Source organism: Suncus etruscus, chromosome 20 (assembly GCF_024139225.1).
Source record: "Suncus etruscus isolate mSunEtr1 chromosome 20, mSunEtr1.pri.cur, whole genome shotgun sequence".
Taxonomy (NCBI): Eukaryota; Metazoa; Chordata; class Mammalia; order Eulipotyphla; family Soricidae; genus Suncus; species Suncus etruscus.
In genome coordinates, this window is record NC_064867.1 from 21947232 (window position 1) to 21967138 (window position 19907).

Sequence of the window (19907 nt, forward strand, 5' to 3'; positions counted from 1 at the left end):
ATAGCATAAGTTCCTAATTTTACCCATCCTTTCTCTTTATTTTATTCCTCTTCTGACAGAGGTGTTTCTGAAACAGACTAAAGAGAAAACAAAGTACATGGAAAAAATGCAGGGAGTAAGGAGAAATGAGGGAAATAAAGAACTGGGTAAAAGATTTAATGTAGAAATTAATTGTGTATACACAGAAACAAATGATTTTGCATTATAATGTTTTTACCCCCCAAATTTTATTCTCCAATGTTCCTCTGTTATCATGCTCTGTTTTAAAAAATTCTACCTAAAATACTATATATGTGGATATTTCTCATAAATTTTAAAATTAGAACCATTATATTAGTTGGCCAGAGACATAGTATAGTAAGCAAGGTGTTATCCTGATAATTGCCCATCCCAGGTTTGATCCCTAACACCATATATCGTCTCCCTGAGCCCTGCCAGGAGTGATTTCTGAACACAGACAGGAGTAAGCACCATTGTAAACACCTTAGAGTGTGGTTCAAAACAATAAAAAAGTAAAGAAACAATAAAATCCATTATGTGAATACAAAATGTTGAGGGATATGTATTTTGGTTTTTGCTTTTTTTTTTTTTTACTGTTTATATTTTACTGTCAAAGTCAGGGATTTACAAATTTGTAACTAGTTTCCCAAATTATTATCCCTTGAGCCTTAGAATAGAATTCATTCAACACACATACAATAAACAAATCTGGCAGAGCTCCTTAATGCTGGAGAACAGTTTTCCATTTTGGGCCTACCTCTTAGAAACAGGAAACAGTGCTTTCTCTAGCAAAGAAGAGTGTGGTTCAAAGGGTGCCTGTTTGTCCTCAATTCAAATCTCATGCTAAATCTGGCAGAATGTGGTACCAGTAGAACAGAAGGAAATTCATATGATTGTAGATAGTATTAAATATCATAATTTATTGAGACATATTCATATTATTCTTTAATAATGCTTTCATGAGGCATTTCCCAAGAAATTCTGATGACAATCTGTGGTGAACTAGTGGGTAGAATTTACGTACTTCTCAGGAACCTCAAAGTTACATCTGTGTGAATTAAGTTACTTCCCATTAAAAAATGACTCTTGTTTCACGTCTGTCAAATTTAAACTTTACTTTTTTTCTCTCTTCTCTCCCAAAGAGGTTTCTGTCTCTCCTATCATTTGTTGTTGTTTTGGTAGTGAAGTTATTTTTCTTGACGAGTTCCACCTACTCGCAGTTAACCTGAAGGTCTTTTCCACTGTAGACACGCTGTGAATGTGCAGGAAGGAAGCTTGTTATCACAAGATCAGCAACTCAGATTACAGCATGATCAGAAATGACACCACAATGTGGTTTCATTAATGATATTATTAGGGAACAAACTATTTTCAGACATTTGCTTAGCATTAAAAATGTGTCTTCTTCCCCTTTTTCTCCTTTCCCCCATTCCTTGCTGAATAGGAATGGCGATAACTCCTCAAAACCACCTTTATCCTTCATTTCTGGCCCATCATGAACCTGTGTAACTCTTTATTCTTCCAGCACAAAGCAGAACGAAAACAAACCAAAACAAACACATTAACTCTATTGACCTGTTAACTTTCTATTCCCAGAATAAGATCTAAAGAGAATTCAAGAAAACCACAGATACTAGAAGTGATGAAGACTATTTCCTGTGATATGTGTGGCTGGTTCACCAAGTCCTCCCCCAACTCTGCTATTCTTATTCTTCATTGTATGGGCACAATATTTCTGCAACTCTCTTTGGGCCCTGCTTACTATAAAGCTGTGATTATTATATGTGAGAACCTTGGCCCAGCTCTAGTACTGTGAACAGAGGCAGACAATCTTGCATTGCCTTCTCTCCCAGGCATCTACCTGGGCTCACCAATATAATCATTAATTTGGTGGGTTTAAAATTGTTGCGATCAGAGAGAAATTCTCACTTTTGCTTAACTTAGTTAAACTCTCTACTTTACTTTTGCAATGATAAAAGTTCATGAATGCTTATTATTTGGGAAAGAAAATAGGTTAAAATCTATTGTTGAAAGACAAAACACATTATAGTAGAAAAGGTTGGAATGTGAGAAAGGAATTTGAATGCTGGGATGTAGCCTTTAAATTTATTTAAGTATACTATAGTAGATATAAACAGAAACGAAGTTTGGTGAAATCTTACAACCAATTCAGTGGCTAAGTTATTTAACCTCTATTGGCATAAATTTCCCTAGGACCCAAGCTAATTTTCTCAGTTTCATCACTTAATTTTTTGGAAGGGACTTTTTGGAAGAAATATTTTGTTGGGAAAAGATGTTTCACAGCATTCATGACTTCTTTGCATTATATCCTGCAACATTATCCCTTTCTCTCTACTCCACATTTTTGAACATTGCCAAGATGTTGTCGTAGGAAAGGGAAGAGGACAAGATTTCCTTCAAGTGAGAACCAAGAAATTGAAATTTATGATAGTTTTCTGTTCCAAGATTCTATAATCATAGCATCCCATAATCAAAAAATTTTTTCATTAAAAATAAACACACATTTTCCCCTTATTTTTCTGTTGATGAGACCATGGTCTGTGGTACTCAAGGATACTCCAGACTCTGTGATCTCAGTAAACCATAGATTGGGATTCATATAGTTCAGTGAACCAAAAGCTAAAAGGTTAGCCACACATAAAGCTAACACCATAGTCCCTGTACTGTCCCTTAAGGCCCAAATCCCATTTTTCTGCTCTTAATTTACTCCAGTCAGAACAAAGGGGATAAATAAGTAAATAATTGTTATCACTTTCAAATAAAACTAATTGAAGAGTTAATAAAAAAAAAGAAGCTTAATCTTTAACCTCAAATATTTGTTGAGAGTTTATTTTATGGAACAACAATAGTTGGAAACATGAAAAACACATAGTATATTAAGTGTTTTCAGCAAATTATCTTACATCATGGATAAAGGTTGAAGAGAGCATATGCACTTGTATCAAGTTAATGAGACAGCAAGCAAGTGTAGGGATGGGAAGAATTCTCTGAATTTTACTGCTAGTAAAAAATATTTGGGACACTATTTTATATTGCTTCATGTCAGTCAGCGCATTCATTCTAATATCATCATCTTTATTCTTTCTTTCATGGCACGTGTAAAGAAGATATAGGTATCATTCTCAATTATTTTATGGAGCAGAGGAATTAGAAACAGGTTATATACATGCCCTCTTACTACCAAAGAGCTGAGAATTCAGTTTAATTCATAAATCCAGCTTCTGCTTCTATTACCTTTCATATATAAGTAAGACAAAATAATGCAGAAGTTGACATCCTACGTATAAATGTAAATCACTATTATTTTCCATTGTCAAGTATCTTGTGTAAATGTCAGTGAGAATGTGGTATTGTAAGGGATAGGGACTAAGTAATAAATAACACTGAAGCTAAAGTTAATAAAATTAATATTTTGTTGCTATATAGAAAAGGAGATTAGAACTGCATTTAATTTTTGGCTTTTGGGCCACATTGGCAGCACTCAGGGGTTACTCATGGCTCTGGGCTCAGAAATTGCTCTTGGCAGGCTCCGGGGACCATAGGGGATGCCAGAAATTGAACCTGGGTCCATTTAGGATTATCCACGTACAAGGCAAACGTCCTACTGCTGTGCTATCACTCTGGCCCCAGAATTGCGTTTCTTACTTTCAAAAGGAGAGACATTTGAAACACTTTCAATGACAATGCAATCCAAATTTCTACTAATAACCATCCAACTAACCTTTCATTATATCTATGAGTCTTCAGCAAGATGCTAAATGCTGGGATAGTATGACAAGCAAGGATGATTTCTGAATAGGAAAAGAATGCCTGATTCTCTTTGGTTAAAAAGACTCACAAAACTAAGGCAAGTATATGTTGGAGTGATAGTGCAGGGGGGAAAGCTCTTGCCTTTCTTGTGGATAACCTGGATCTGGTCCCTTGCGTCCCTTGAGAACCACCAGGAGTGATTCCTGAGTGTATAGCCAAGAGTAACCCCTGAGTATAGGCCAGTGTGCCTCTCAAAACAAATACGTAAAAAAAAAAAAAAGCAAAAATATAAGACAAGAATAGAAAAAAAGGAATCACAGATAAGAGAGCAATTTTTCTAATTTGAAAAGATCATTGCCTATACTAAATTCTCAAATGGAGAAAAAAGTATGAGATGAAAATAGTAAAAATTTCAGAGAAAGAGATTATGACATGAGTGGAGAAGAGAGTGCAGAGATGAGAGAAGCTAAGTTAGAGTTCAGGGAGAAACTTGAATTTCAATATTTTATAGGTAACACTGATTGATATAAGGTAGATATAGTCATCATTCTCAATGATTATATGGAGGAGAGGAATAGAAATAGGTTTTGTACATGACCCGAGGTTTCACTTGCTACCAAAGAGGTAGCAAAAGGGAGTGTCAGAATAAGACGTGTTACTTATAAAAACGATTCTTCACTTATTTGAAAGAACAATGAAATAAGACATGTATATTGCATGATCTTCTGCCCCTGGGAAGCCCAATTTTTTTCCTGGAATTTATAGTTTATCTGAAAACAAATTTAGGTTTAATATAATGTGATGTTCCAATCTGGCCCCAATTTTTCTGCCAGTGCTCTACCTTGGAGCTAATTAAACTGCCTGACAAGAATCCTCCTGGGACAAATTTCCTTGAGCAATAGGGTCTAGGGAATGCATTTACAGCTTAACCTTCTTTTTCCACCAAAGAAATCTACTGAGTTTAACTGATTTAAAAAATTTTGGTATTGGTGAGTAAAAGCAGGCAGTGCCAATAGCATAAATATTTTATGCTTACAAGCCATATACTGTAGCCAGAGTTTTCAAAGTATTAACAAGCATGTATTTTTAAAAGTCTTCTATGTGGTTGCAAGTAAGAGCTGGAGGTAATAATGATTGAACTTATTGTGGTCTAACTGTCATGAACAGAACTGGGTATTGGGGCCAGGTCGATAGCACAGTGGGTGGGTAGTGCCTTGCATACGGCTGAGTGGGGTTTGATCCCTGGCATTCCATATGGTCCCCCCTCTTGGGAGATTCCACTAGAAATAATAATCATAGTTTATCTAAATGTCTTATTTGGATAAGTTTCTTAAAACACAAATTGTAATTTTGGGTCCAACCCTGAAAAAGTTTATTCTAGTAGAAAATAAAATATTCTCTTGCTGTATTTGTTCTTTACCTTATTATTCTGAAATGAACAAGCAAACAAACAAATACATCTTCCAAATAAACAGGAAGTGAAATAATTTATTGGTGTAAGGTCATAGAAACTTTGAAGAGAATAGTTTACTAAATACTCCAGATATGGTAAGACATTCTACCAAACGGGAACATCATTGTACTTTTTTCCCAAAGTTTTTCTTTCCTGGTATATTGATCTAGATTCTATTAGATTAGAAAATGTTCCATAGTACTAGACACTAGGCATTTTAAGTAAAGAGGATCCAGAAATATTCTGGAAGACTTGAGGAAAGAGAAGTTACAGTATGACTACAATCCTAAGGCCCTGAAAGTAAGGTATATACAAGTAGAGTATATTAAATGAAGCAGAGGTGATAAAATTTCTGGAGCTTATTTTCAGCTATCTAATTGTAGTATTAGAGGAATATTCTATAAATGATTAATAAAAAGTTAAATAAAAGACACAGAGAAATAAAATAAATATATTTATACGTGAAATAATATATACCCATCATCTCTTTACTCCCTCTTTTAAATAAATTTGGTATGCAATATTATTAGTCATACATGTGTATACTGGAATTCTTAAACAAATGACTTTGGTTAGTATAACTAACTACCTAATTAATAGTCATTGAAAGGTTGAAAGTAATAGTAAATGAAGAATTTGTGGTGCTGCTTGTCTTCGTGTGATGTCTTTTTAGACTGGCTTCATTTTATGTCTGTGAGTTATGCAATTTTCTCTTGTGGACAATTGTTCTATCAATACTAGGGCCATTAAATAACCAAGTATTAGTAATCTGTTTCAAACTCTTATTCTCTAATTATATTTTCAGCTCCAAATGGTACAGAGTTTATCTCAGTCTAATAGGACATCACTAGAGATAAAGAAAATTTAATTCAAACTTCTTTTTTGTTTGTTTTGTTTTGTTGGGGGTGGGTGATGCACCTGCTGGTGCTCAGGGGTTACTGCAAGCTCTGTGTTCAGAAGTTTCTCCTGGCAGGTTCAGGGGACCACATGGGATGCTGGAGATTGAACCTAGGTCGGGCATGTGCAAGGCAAATGCCCTACCCACTGTGCTTACACATATAAAATTGATATCAAATACACTAAAATTAATAAGTGTGCACAGCCTTTTTCCAGCATCCATATACCTGGAATCTGTCTAGACATCAGTATATCTAAAAAATACTCCAATTTTTATTATTCAGAAGTTACTGGAAGTGATTAACTCCTGCCTTAGTAATATCCCAACAAGCTTCCTAGTGTTCAAGTCCTTATGTACTTGTGCACATTTTTGTACTGAGTTTATGCTTGAATGTATAACTTGATTAGACCAAAAGGACCTCAGAAAGTTTAAAGCAAACCACTTACATATTGAATCTGATCCTATTGAAATATCCCATTTTAGAAGCCCACAACCATGCTACAAGGAATTTGGTCTAACCATGGATAATGAAAGACAATGTGAAGGAAGACTCTGGAAGAGGAAGGAAGCTTCCAGCAACTCTCTTTTCTGAATGTAGCCAAATAAATGAATTCTGCTATACTATATTGAATAGAATAGATATTATTCAGACAACTCACAAAGCCCTAAATAATAGTAAATTAATTTTGTTTTAAACTTCAAGGTACAATTATAAAAAAAATTATATATAAAACATTACATTTTTACCTTGCATTTTCATTCATACAAAATTATGTATCTCTTACACATATACATGTGTATATGTTGCAGCATATGATAAAAACACATAAACACTGTAATGTAAATGGTAGTTCTTAATGTTTTTATAACTCATCTAAAGTAAAAATTCTAATGTTCATGGGGGTAGAAAAATTACCAGTGTATAAATTTTGCTTGAATTAATGTCTTTTTTCAAAAAATAAAAGCATTTATTAAAATGTGTAAAGTTTAAAGTAGGCTTATTAATTTGAAATTCTATTTTCTAATGTAGGATGAAAAGTCTAAACTTTTTTTTGGTATCTACCAAACCAAATAGCGTAGGGACTAAATCATGAATTTTTTATTCTACTATTGTCAGACTCAAATATAAACCAACCAATTCATACATTTAACCATGTTTTGTTTTATTAATAATGATTACCACTTTTTCAGTGATTATAAACTGTTACAAATTTTGCTTGTATTTCTGTACAAATTAACAGATATTCTTGACTTAACATAGTCTAACTCTTATTTCCAAGAGAAAACTGGTTATCAGTTGAAAATTTTCTAGTCACAAAGTATGTAAGTGGCAGACCCTCTTCTCAGAAATGAATTGGTTAGCTTCTATGCTATCTGTAATTCTTTAAAGAGGAGTCAGACAATTTATTATTATTATTATTAATCTTTATTTAAACACCATGATTACAAACATGACTGTAGTTGGGTTTCAGTCACATAAAGAACACCCCCTTTTCATCAGTGCAACATTCCCACCACTAATTTTTTGTGAAGCGCTAAAGAGTTTCTTACAACTAAATGCTGGCTTTGGGCACAAAAGCAATTAAGGGTAAAATGTGATAGAAAGGCGATGGTTGGGTCCCAATAATTTATGTAAACAAGACTGTATTTTTTCTTCCAGCTATGCGTTGACAAATGCACCCTTTGTACCTCTTCTCAGCACCTGCGGCCAATGATTATCAAGTGTAAACTCAAAGAATCAGAAGTGATTTAAAGACATTAAAGCAGATATTTAGCCTCTCAAATCCTCAGATTTTCTGGACCAATAAGTGCTGGTGATAGCTGATGTTGCTGGTAAAGAGTCCATACTTTGAGAACTACTGCTTTAAGAGTGCTGGACTTGAGTTGCTGAGTGTAGAGTAGTGTAATGTAATGTAGAACACTATTTGATGACATAAGCCTATTTTGCTACAATTTTTCTGAATTTAAACATTCTGGCATCAGAACTTTAATTAAACCCTTCTTTGAATTTCCCAACTCTCTTACTTTATACTTTATTTTTTTATTTTTATTATTCATTTTTGCTTTTTCGGGGGGTCACACCCTGTGACACTCAGGGGTTTATTTCTGACTATGTGCTCAGAAAATCGCTCCTGACTTGGGAGGCCATATGGGACTCCTGGGATCAAATCACAGTCCTGTCCTAGGTCAATGCTTGTAAGGCAAATGCTTCTACTGCTGCGCCACCACTCCAACCTCTATAATTTTACCTTACGTGATACTGTTTTTTATATAAAGGCTATGGAAGAGTACCGTTTTCTAGGGAAATGTAAATGTAGATTGAGAACACCTATCTCCATCTGCTCTATTGCAGCATTTTTGTTTTACCACTCACTTTTCCATTTTTTACATTTGTTTTCTTGGTTTTGGGTCATACCCAGTTGTGCTCAGTTGTTACTCCTGGCTCTGCACTCAGAAATTATTCCTGGCATGCTTGGGGAATCATATGGGATGAATGGAATAAAACCTGGGTCTGTCCCAGGTCAGCCAGATGCAAGGCAAACACACTATCACTGTGCTATCTCTCTGGCCTAACTTTTCCATCTTTTGAAAAAAACAAGATTGTATTTTGATTTTGTCTTGGAACTGCTTGGTTTAGTCCTCCCAAATGAAAACAACACAGTTTTTAAAAAAAGCATTGCTTAGTCAAATTTAGATATAGCCAGATATTTTTGTATGATATTTAATGTGAAATGTATGTGACTTGATACAACATAGCCTTAAAAGAATACACTAATAAACTTCCATAACAACATTTAGACATATTTTTAGAGTGCACCTAGAGACATAAGTTTGGATTTGGCTGTACATAACACACACACACACACACACACACACACACACACACACAGTATTTATTGCACTATTTCAGAGACAGGGACTTCTCTGCTAAAAAGGGAGGAATTCCATTGTCATTTATTTTTCATATATTTTAATTTGTTTTTGGGGGCATCCACCAAAATTCAGAAGTCACTCCTAGAACTGAAATCAAGAAGTACTTTAGTTGTGTTCAGGGGATTATATGTGGTACTGTGAATAGAATCTGGGTAAACTCTGCAAGTCAAGCACCCTACCCACTGTATTATTGTCCCAGCTCACTACATATCATTTCTTTATCTTCACAAGAACCCTGTTGCTTGGGAGAAAGAGTTAAAAAGAGTTCAAATCAAGGACTTCTGAGTCACAACACCACAAGGTAATTACAGGTTTTTACTTAGGACATCTATGACCTGGGACATGAGTTTTGCTCTCTAACTCTCTTCATCCATAAAACAGGACACTCATTCTACCTTCCATAATGTGTAGTGTAAAAACTAAATGCCTGAACAGAGACTAGTCAGATAATAAATACTTATTATGCCACAAAATCGTATACATTTTTCTCATTTTCACATGTAAATATTGTCAACGCAAGATTTTAAATGGACTCTGACTTCAAATCTTATTTATTTTATTTTTTATGGGCTACATCCGGTGATGCTCATGGGTTACTCCTGGCTATGTGCTCAGAAATTGCTTCTGGCTCAGGGACCATATGGGATATCAGGGATCGAACCCTGGGTCAGCCACCTGCAAGGCAAATGCCCTAACATGCTATCGCTTCAGCCTCTGAATTCAAATCTTTAATGCATAAAGAATTAAAAGCTCAGTACAAATGAAAGGAGCACGGATTTCTTAAAAGGAAAACAAGGTAAAGAAAACAGACAAAAGACAATCCCTATGCCCAGGAATATAGAAAAATTGTACTGAAATGTACAAAGAAGAATGAATTTTGGGGAACATGAGAAACAAAAAGGTGTTGGAAAAGTCATGTCAACAAGGAGAAGAGGGCAATGTGGTTCAAAGCAAAAGTAAGACTGTCTTGGATATTAGCAATATTATTGGAAATAAGGGAATTTCCTTATTAAAGCCATACTTTGGGTGACCTCTTCCTTACATACATATATACAGATGTACATACAATATTTTCCAAAGCTTCCTAAATAAAATTCTTTTTAAGTGACTTATTCAAATGTTGAAAGAAAATTTTATTAGAATAATTTTCTATTTATCAATAGTAATAAATGGAAGAAAATCATTATCCCTTCATCATTGCTTCTCCCAGAATCCCAGTTATTTAGCAAAGTAGGGCAGAAGGGAAAGAGTGCCTGAGGTAGTTTGAAAATATTAAAGAAAAATTTTGTGAAAATAATTTTATAAGCCCTTCTGTTTTCCAACAAGGGGCATATCTGTCCCCAGAGCCTTGCAGCTGTGCCTTGCACAGAGCAAACTATTAGGTTTACAGCTCCCAGAAAATAACTTCACACAGTTCTGATTGCATGGGGCCCTCTGAGGTCTTGCTGCAGGTTTGGTTTGGTTTCATGGTGATTTTATATTTCCTGTTCAAGTTTTTATTAGTTTTATATAGATACATAAGCATGAAGGGTCAAGGGGGATGAAGAAACACAAGACAACAGAATGGAATTTTTATGCTTGTAATAGGAATTTAAGGAAATAAGATGTTCCTCAAAGCACAGGATCTTGGTGCTGGAGTCTGGACTTCTAAGCCCAGATGGACCGAGCTGATCCATTACATCTCCCAATATGTTTTCCACTTCCTTTCTTCTATGTATAGAGATGATCTTCCGGGGTCAAAGAGATAGCACAATAGTAGGGCATTTGTCTTGCATGCAGCCCACAGGGGAGGGACGCTGTTCCATTCCTGGCATCCCATATGGTACCCCAGCCTGCCAGGGGTGATTTCTGAATGCAAAGCTAGGAGTAACCCCTGGTCACCACTGGTTGTGGCCCAAAAACCAATCAATCAATAAAGTTTTTTTCTTTAAAGAGATGGTCTTCTCAAAGCTGCATCATTGTTTGAAGACATTAGAAAACAGTGGGGGGAAATAGAAATAGACTAAAGTTAGTTTAAATTTATTTTAGCTGCTGATTAAGATCAAGAACTCAGGAACAAGACTATCTGGTTTGAATTAGAACCTCTCCACATTCTACTCGTGGCTCCTGTAACATCAGTGACCTAATTCCTCATCTTGAAGTCAGAAGAAACCGCATCATGGAGTTAGTAAAACATAACCCAAGTGACTATGTATGTATAAAAGGTTTATTTAATGGTAAATGAGTCAATGGGTAGTAAAAGAGGGATATTAGTATATGATATGGTAACAGTTTTAAGACTTTCGAAATTATTCCCTTAAAACATACAGTTTTGTAAATCATTGTTAACTCAATTAAATTATAAAGAAAAATAGAGATTGGAAAGTTTTTAATAATTGTAACTACATAATTATAAATTTATTATAATTATATGCTTAGTAATATAATTATATATCATATATAGTTATATAATTCTAATATACATTTTATAGTTCATGATTTATATCTTTTTAATACATTTAGAAAGGATCCAGGTATACAGAAAATAAGATGAAAATGATGAAATTATTAGGAAAGTACCTGCCATACAAAATGCTCGGGAAATGTTATCTTGGCATTATATTATTATTTTGTTATTGTTATTATCATTATCAACAATTATTGTTATTATTGTCATTGTCTTGTTTTAATGAAATAATGATTTCTACAACTGATTTATTCCAGTCAATGTTCTAATGTGCTTCAATATATGTTCCTGGTAGATTGCTTTTGGTTCATGGTTAAACCAGACAGGTAAGCAGTAGAGAATGAAAGTGAATAGTAACCGTTTATTGAGGGTAAAAAGTGAATCCTTTGAGAAGTAAAGAAGTATAATATAGAGCAATGGCTGTTGACTTCTAGCCCATGAACTCCCGCCTCTCTGTTGGTATAAAGTGGTTGAAAATGATTGGGCTAGATTCTAGAACCATGTCTTTGTATATGCAAAGCTATTTCCTCCACTGCTTAAACAAATAATACTTTTTACAAATGACTTATGCCCCTCACACTACCAGGTTTTCAAATGAGCTCTAAGATCATGGAAGAATTAGAAAGAATGTTGATGGGGTAGGATATAAAAGTGACTAAAGTACAACCACACTGCTCTCAAATGAATGACCATCTCATTGTATAATGACACCTGTATCCACCCACGAACTGAAACTCCATCCCAGACTAGAAGAAAAAACTACAAGTGTTCAGAGGATGATAGACTATTATCTCAAGAAAACAGACTATTACTTGAAAAAAATCAAGTGACATTTGATTTTCCTCAAATACCATTGATTTTACTCAATTTGTCCATTGCAAAATGAAATTTAATAACACCCTCCACTTACCCACTTAAGGATAAATAGGATGCTATTTGGATGGGGACACACCAGTTGTGCTCAGGGGTTACTCCTGGCACTACACTCAGGATTCAACCCTGGCCGTACACAGGGGTATTGGGAATCAAGCATGGGTCAGTTGCATACAAGGCAAACACCTTACCTAAGCTGTACTATTTCTCTGTCCCTTGGCTATCATTTTAAAAAAATCTTTTTTTTTTCTGAATACAATAAATTTTTGTTGGACATGACAAGGCAATATTTTGATATGTGCCTCTAATTTTTTTTATTTGGATCAATGTGTATTACAAATCTTTCACAGTAATATATTTTTACGTTTCTGGCCACCACATATAGAGCTCCCAGTAGAGTTTGGTTGAAGCCTCACATAGGCAGTTTTGTTTTTGTTCTGCCTCCTCACAATTCTTTTTTTTTTTTTTCTCCTTTTGTTTCCTATATGTGTTGAGCTCAGGCTCAGACCTTGGTAAACATTCTGCCATATATTCTACATCTCATGTTTTTGGGAAACATGACCTTTCCTTCCCTGTCATGTGACCCTTTAATCTTGTAGTCCATCTAGCAAAAATACGACTTCTTTCAGCTCCTTTAAAAACAATGCACATTCCTATCATCAATCAATTCATCTACATAGGCAAAAGTTCAAAAAATAGTTCTTGCATGTATAGTGGTTGAACCAATATTTGAATTTGTATCCAAAACATGCCTTCTTGTTCTTCCTCCAAACCACCTTCTCTAAATACTATATTTTCATCTTTTCAGATAATTCACATTAAAGGTATTTCTTCTGCAAATAATTTTCTGATACTCTTGTACTTTTACTTTTCTTGGAATTATGTATTACTGTTCCTCACTCTTATTTCATTAGATTTTTATTGTGCTGAATTATAGCTGCTTATTTCTTGTTGCTACTATCCATTTTTCCCCACAGATTTTGATGTTCAAGCACCTTGAAGTCACGGCTGCATTTTTTTTTTCAATCTGGTTCACAAGCAAAAAGTAGATACTCAACAAGCATTTGAAAAAGAAACTTAGATTAGTGATTTTAAATTCCCCTGGAAAAACACTTTGAAATGGAGATTATTATGTTTATTCTCAAATGCAATGAAAAATTGTAGGGTTAGGGACTCTATGGTCTTGCATTTAGGAATTTCTAACTAAACTCAGTTTGGCTATTGACTCTACTGAGCTGATATACATTCAGTTATAACTTGATCTTTTGGGCATTAGCTTTATCATTTATTTAACATGTAGCTCTTGTCAAAAACACACAGCCAATGTTGCCTCTGCTCTTATGAGAAAATATACTGTTGTACAAAGATACAATCTGGTGATTGAGCACATAGTTTAGAGAACAAATTAAATAGTTGTCTTGTCCTGCTATTCCCTAACTCTACTATCTCAAACAATTGTAATCCTCTAGGTGCTCAATGTCTCCATCTAAAAGGGGATAATGATTCTTCTTATCACATAAAATATTTGTGAATATCAGATATCAAATGTTCAAAGTTGAACTTAGCTTGTAGGACAATCTTAACAAATGTCAGTTATTTTTATTACTATTGTGATTATTACTTTGTCATCATTACTTAGGAGGTTACCTTTAAGAAACATGTATAGTTACGAATTATTGCCTAATTTTCAACATTTCAAAGATGTTTAAATGAATATCAAAATTTGCAATTTGAGAATTCCAGAACCAATATTATTTTTCAGTTGTTAGTTTCTTTTCCCAGATCTCCTTTTTCCTAAAGATCTTTCTTTCTTAAGTTTTGTTCTTCTGGCAAGACTTTCCAAGTGTAAACAAATACGCGTTATAGTTCAACATTGTACGAGGGACTTGAATGAAGGACATGTTTTTTATACCTCAGAAGTTTAAAATTGCACCTCTTCAGGTATAGTATTTCATCTGAGTGGCCTGTTTTCTGAAAACCAGCCTTCCATACAGACAGTAGTATATCAATTTGTCACCAGCTTGGAGATTCTGGCAGAAATCTGTGAAAATTGCATACCTATAATTTGGTTTTCTCATTATAGGGACTTTGAATGTCTGGGTACTATTGAGTAAGGTCATTGACACTTAACAGAGAGCAGCTGGACTGAAGAACTTGGTGCCAGAACTCAGCTAAGCAGCCCTCCTCTCCGTCTCCACCCCACATCCCCCCTCTGGCAGGAAAGTTACACCCAAACCACAGAAAACATTTGCAAATGTTTTGCATCCAAAGAGTTATAATTAAGTTGATCAGCTTAAATAAAAAAGGCTGTGACCTGTTTTTCACTTTACATAAATAAGTCAGGTGAAATAATCCATTTTACTTGTCTCCAAAATGTTCATCCACCTAAGGCAAGACAAAGCTTAAATTTCATAGGATTAATTTAGGGCAATCTTAAAAGCCTACATTAAAGGGATATCAAAAATTTACTATGAAAATATGTGAACATATTTTCTTATATAAAACCTGATTACCTCTCAGAGACCCCATTATTGGATTTTAAAACAACGCATGGGTTTTTGAGGTATTTTGTAAAAGAGTAAAACTAAGTTTAGATTAAAAATTTTATTTTGCAGAAGATAAACATACTTTGAATCATACTGGATGGTAGAAATAAAAACATATAAAAGTAATGCATGAATATAATTTTAAATAATACTTTAATTATTAATTTAATAAATATTTTTAAATTACTTTAAATTTCTTTTAGGAAATGGATCGTGTGTTTATTCTAAAGTGAAAAGAATATTTGCTTAGACTTATACCGTTATAAGCACTTGAGAAATAAGAGGAGCATTATAAACAATTCAGTGTAGATAAAATTAGGAATTAGGTTTAGGTGTTGCAATGTCTCTTTTGAGAAAAAATATTCTTAATTTTTTACTGAGGAAATGTTAAGGGATAGTGGACTATACCCAGTAATGACCAGGGGATTTTTCGGGCTCTGTGCTCAGAAATGACTCCTGGTTGAAGCCAGAACTGTGGCACAGTATAAGGTGTTTACCTTGCAAGTGGCTGACCTAGGATGGACCAAGATTCGATTCCCCAAGCCAGGGATAATTTCTGAGGGCAGAGCCAGGAGTAACCCCTGAGTGTCAGTGGGTGGATGTGGCCCAACCTCCCCCCGCAATGACTTCTGGTGATTCTTCAAGCATCATATGTTTTTTTCAGGGCTGCATGTAACATATATGGCACATCAACCAACTCAACCAACATTGTGAAGTAACACAAAAACTAATTTTTAAAAGTATCATTTATGGAAAAATTAGTGTTGCCTCAGACAAGTATAGCATAGAGAAGAAATCTCAGAGCAGAGGCTGGATATTCATTGATATATGAACAAGGATCAGGAATTTGCACAGAGGGACTCTAAATCTTTCATAGAATTTCTTAATGAGATTCATGTATTTGTTGTTGGACAGGGTCACCCTGGCTGTCAGTTTATTTGCCAGACAAGAAAAAAACATATATTTTTATCATAGCTAGTCAATGACTCCTTAGGGGCTAATAAATCCTACTTATTCCCTCATTAGACTATAATTCCTTTTGGTCAAGTATAGAGATTCCATAAAGAAATGAAGAGTCTATGATAACCCAAGAGGCATAAATTTAAAGTAAAATATACACGCCTGCTCACTAAGGAAACCCAAACTCAGCTTTAGAGGAAGACATTATCAAAGAAGGCTTCTCAGAAGAGGAGATAATGGGGTGGGGCTGGGGGTAAAGTTTGAATAAACAATATGTACAAAATATAAGACTGCTTGTTATACTAAGAGGACAGTGCACTGTTGAGCATGAATAGTGCTTCAAGGCTAATTCATGCTTCTGGAAAATATCCCTAGGAAGACAGCCAGGGGACACATCATAAAAGATGCCTTTGATGTCAATCAGTCTAAAAAGTTTGGATTTATCTAGAAGAGAGTGAGAAACTATTAAAAGCTATCAAGTAGGAGAGTAATATGACATTATTTTCAAGAACAAATCAAAGATGTTGAAGTTCTTTAAACAAATATTCACTTTACATGGCTTACCCATTCACCTTTTCAAACATTAACAAATCATGTTTTCTTCAAGGCCTTCCACCCCTATGAACTCTACCTGCTACTCAGTCTCCTCCTCACCCCTGTAACATTTGGGTTTTGTTCCAGAATCACCAAATTCTTGTACATTTTATTCCAACAAAAAGCACGCTTCAAAGTGTCATTTTATAATTACAAATCCTATCCCGAGTCTTTCATAGTAAAGTATTCACATACCTATAGGATAATAAATCAGATATGCTAAAAGAGTAAATAAATGTATGGTGTACTAAAAAGGGTATCAATAAACTTTAACTTCCACAATGAAGATGGTAGAAGAATTAATAGTACAAGGACAGTGCTAATAATGAAGTGCATTAACTACTTGAATAATATAGAATATGTATAAATGCTGGGGGCTAGCATGAAAACACATGGATTTTTGTTAAGAGTATCATACTTGTCGCTTGGTTTCCAAGTGGTTATTACATGAGGATTTATAATACTAAATATGTAAAATAATCTAGTTTTTATGTTTATTATTTTTATTATAAGGGAAAGCCTATATAGATTTCAATTTTTATGTGTAAAATGTGATTTTTACCAGGCGACCAATATTAGCTTATCAGATGTATTCCAGAAATATCCACTGATCCATAGATTACTTCTTCTTTTAGATATAATATTACCACGTGGTCAAGAAACTTTCTTGATAAATAAAAACTGTTAATGTTTTTTTCTTCCTAATAAAACTCTTTCTCATGTCATGTTGGCCTTTGTATCGGTCAATGTTTGGTATTTTTATTGCTATTTTTTATTATGCTTCATTTAAATCTCAAATATTTGAGATTCTTTTTTTTTTTTTTTTGTGGTTTTTGGGTCACACCTGGCAGTGCTCAGGGGTTATTCCTGGCTCCAGGCTCAGAAATTGCTCCTGGCAGGCACGGGGGACCATATGGGACGCCGGGATTCGAACCGATGACCTCCTGCATGAAAGGCAAATGCCTTACCTCCATACTATCTCTCCGGCCCATATTTGAGATTCTTGAGATAGATCATCCCTTGAGTATCAATCTGTCCACATCTGATAGCATAATAAACTTATCTTTGTAGAGAAACTAACTATAAAGTGAAAATTTATTAAATTCTTGTTATAGATAATTTGAGGAGTGATTGAGTGACTATTAATATCTTAATTTCTTATTCTTATAGAGGAAATACAAAATTAGAAATGTTAAATATTTTGTCTAGTCTCAGACAGTTAGCAAGATATGAAGGTAGAACTCTGTCCTACAAAGCTGAAAAACCATGAAGATGATTCTGTGAAATCTAGAGGACTGAAAGATAGCTTTTCTTTTATCCCCTGCAAGTTCTGTGATTCAAATAGCTAAATTATTCTAAATATTGTAATAATGGCCATAACAAAAAAGAAATTGAAGGAATTCTTTAACTTTCTGAAGACAATCGTAGAAGACAATGGAGAAAGGTGATAAATAAATTGTATAAAAGGAAAGAGTTGTTTTCTTATATATATATATATATATGGAGCTATATATATCCTGCTGCTGAGCTATATCCAAGGATATATATATCTAGTAGAATGAAACCCTGGGTTTACTCTCTGGCACGGGGGGAAAAGGAAAGGCACAACTGCATAGGGAGAAAAAACTTCACAAATTTTCAAAACACTGACTTGATAAGAAGCTATCTATACTAATTGAATCTTCACACATAGAAGTCTAGTAGTATATGCTAGCTACTATTCTCAAAAATTCCCAATATAATATATATTAATATTTGAACATAAAATACTGATAAAATACCACTTGTCGCTACTTTACATATCAGATTCTTTGTCAGATTTTGTTTGCTTAATGCATTCTGCCCTGTGAGAAAGTTGGAAAGCCTTTTCCCAATATGTAGCTTCTTACTAAATTAGTCCCTACTTGCCTGCCTAATCACTCATGTCTTAACAGTAAGTAGAAGCTGATTAGCATTGTATTATATTTATGACATCTGAATATAATGAATTAGAAGATGTACTATTATTTTACATCTTTTTCTACACAAAGAAAGAATAAAACTCCCAATAAAGATAGAGCAATCAATTAATTCAATGATCTTTTGCAAAAGTAAATTTCCAAATCCATAAAAATGTAGTAATTAAGAACTGGATTTTAAAATTAGATTACCTTAGGTTCCATTTAGTAGTATCCTGAACAGGCCTTTATCTTCACCTTAAAATTAGGATTATCATAGTCATACAATTCAGTAGGCAACTGGGATTAAAATACGAATATAAATATGTCTAGTGATTTGAGAGAATAGGGGTTTAAATGATGATTGTTATTGTCATTGTTATGATCCTTTAAAAAAGACCTTGATCCGCTATGATCTGATAGTGTTAGAAATGCTCCTAATTGAGGTGGGTACAAAGAGGTCATCTTGTGTGGTACCCAAATAAATAACCTCCAAGAATCCATGCTTCTTTAATCTCCTTTTCAGAAGCTCTTTTAAGCTCTCAGTCAGAAGAGTGAAACATGTAGCTGATTGAATGGCTTTTATCCTCAAGGAAGAGGTTTGCTGGATGATAGAAAGCTCTGTGCAGATGCCAATTTAATCTCTTCTGATGGAGAGGTTTTTAGAAGCTTTTAGCTCTCCTTGGTGACCTCCACATCACACAAATAGATTTCTCCTGGCTCTTGTGTCCTACAGCCCCTTGGTACATTGGAAGGCAAGAATGAATGGGTTTTCTTCTAAAGTTTTGGTCTTGAGTACAATGACGAGAAAGTTTATTTAGAGAAATGATGAATTCAAATATAGGAACTAACTTTAGTTAGTTTTTGTTCAATGGAGGAAAATTAAGTTTCTTGAACCCTTTTAGCGCATATACCATTTACCTTATATATTAATGTTTTATGTGGTGAATAGGAAAGTAATAATTCTAGCCTTAACATCAGCTTTGATTCTAAATATTACTTTCCTGGTAGTTGACACAAATTCATCACATCTCAAAACAAATTTTGGGCCTGTCCAAAAACTCACATATAAATACATATAGGTTAGTCTCTACTGCAGTAACAGACAATAAAATTCCTTGGAAAGTCAGTGGTTTTCCTCAGTTCCATGTCAACCGAAGTGGCTGGGCTGTTTCTATTATGCAATTAAACCCACTGGTACACTTTTCAAAGATATTATTGAAGGAATAGATAAATAGTCATCACAGATGTTCTGAAGACTGGACTTTACCATGGGCTTATCTTATTTCTACTCACATTCCTTTAAAGAGAAATTAGTGACAAACAGTGCTCCAAAACAGGTTTATATTTTTTTCAAAAGTATCTCAACACTTTTTTTTTGCCAATTTGCACAAAATGTCATTTTTGCAGATACTAATTTTTTTAGAACCACCAAAGTGGCTCATTAATAAATCATCCTGTCTCCTTTATCCAAACTTTAGGCCCTACTGGAGAG

The 19907-nt window shown here is 34.3% G+C and overlaps 1 protein-coding gene across 2 annotated transcripts in view; it reads left to right on the forward strand.

The window, feature by feature from the left end:
- SATB1 (SATB homeobox 1) overlaps positions 1-19907 on the forward strand; it is a 1007816-nt gene that overhangs the window by 555175 nt on the left and 432734 nt on the right. Inside the window, exon 1 of one of the 2 annotated variants that reach the window (XM_049766137.1) lies at positions 7169-7180. The exons of the other annotated variant lie outside the window; for it this stretch is intronic. The gene's annotated coding sequence lies outside the window, so the exon portion shown is untranslated. Of the gene's footprint in view, positions 1-7168; positions 7181-19907 lie in introns of those variants that run through there. 2 annotated transcript variants of the gene reach the window in all.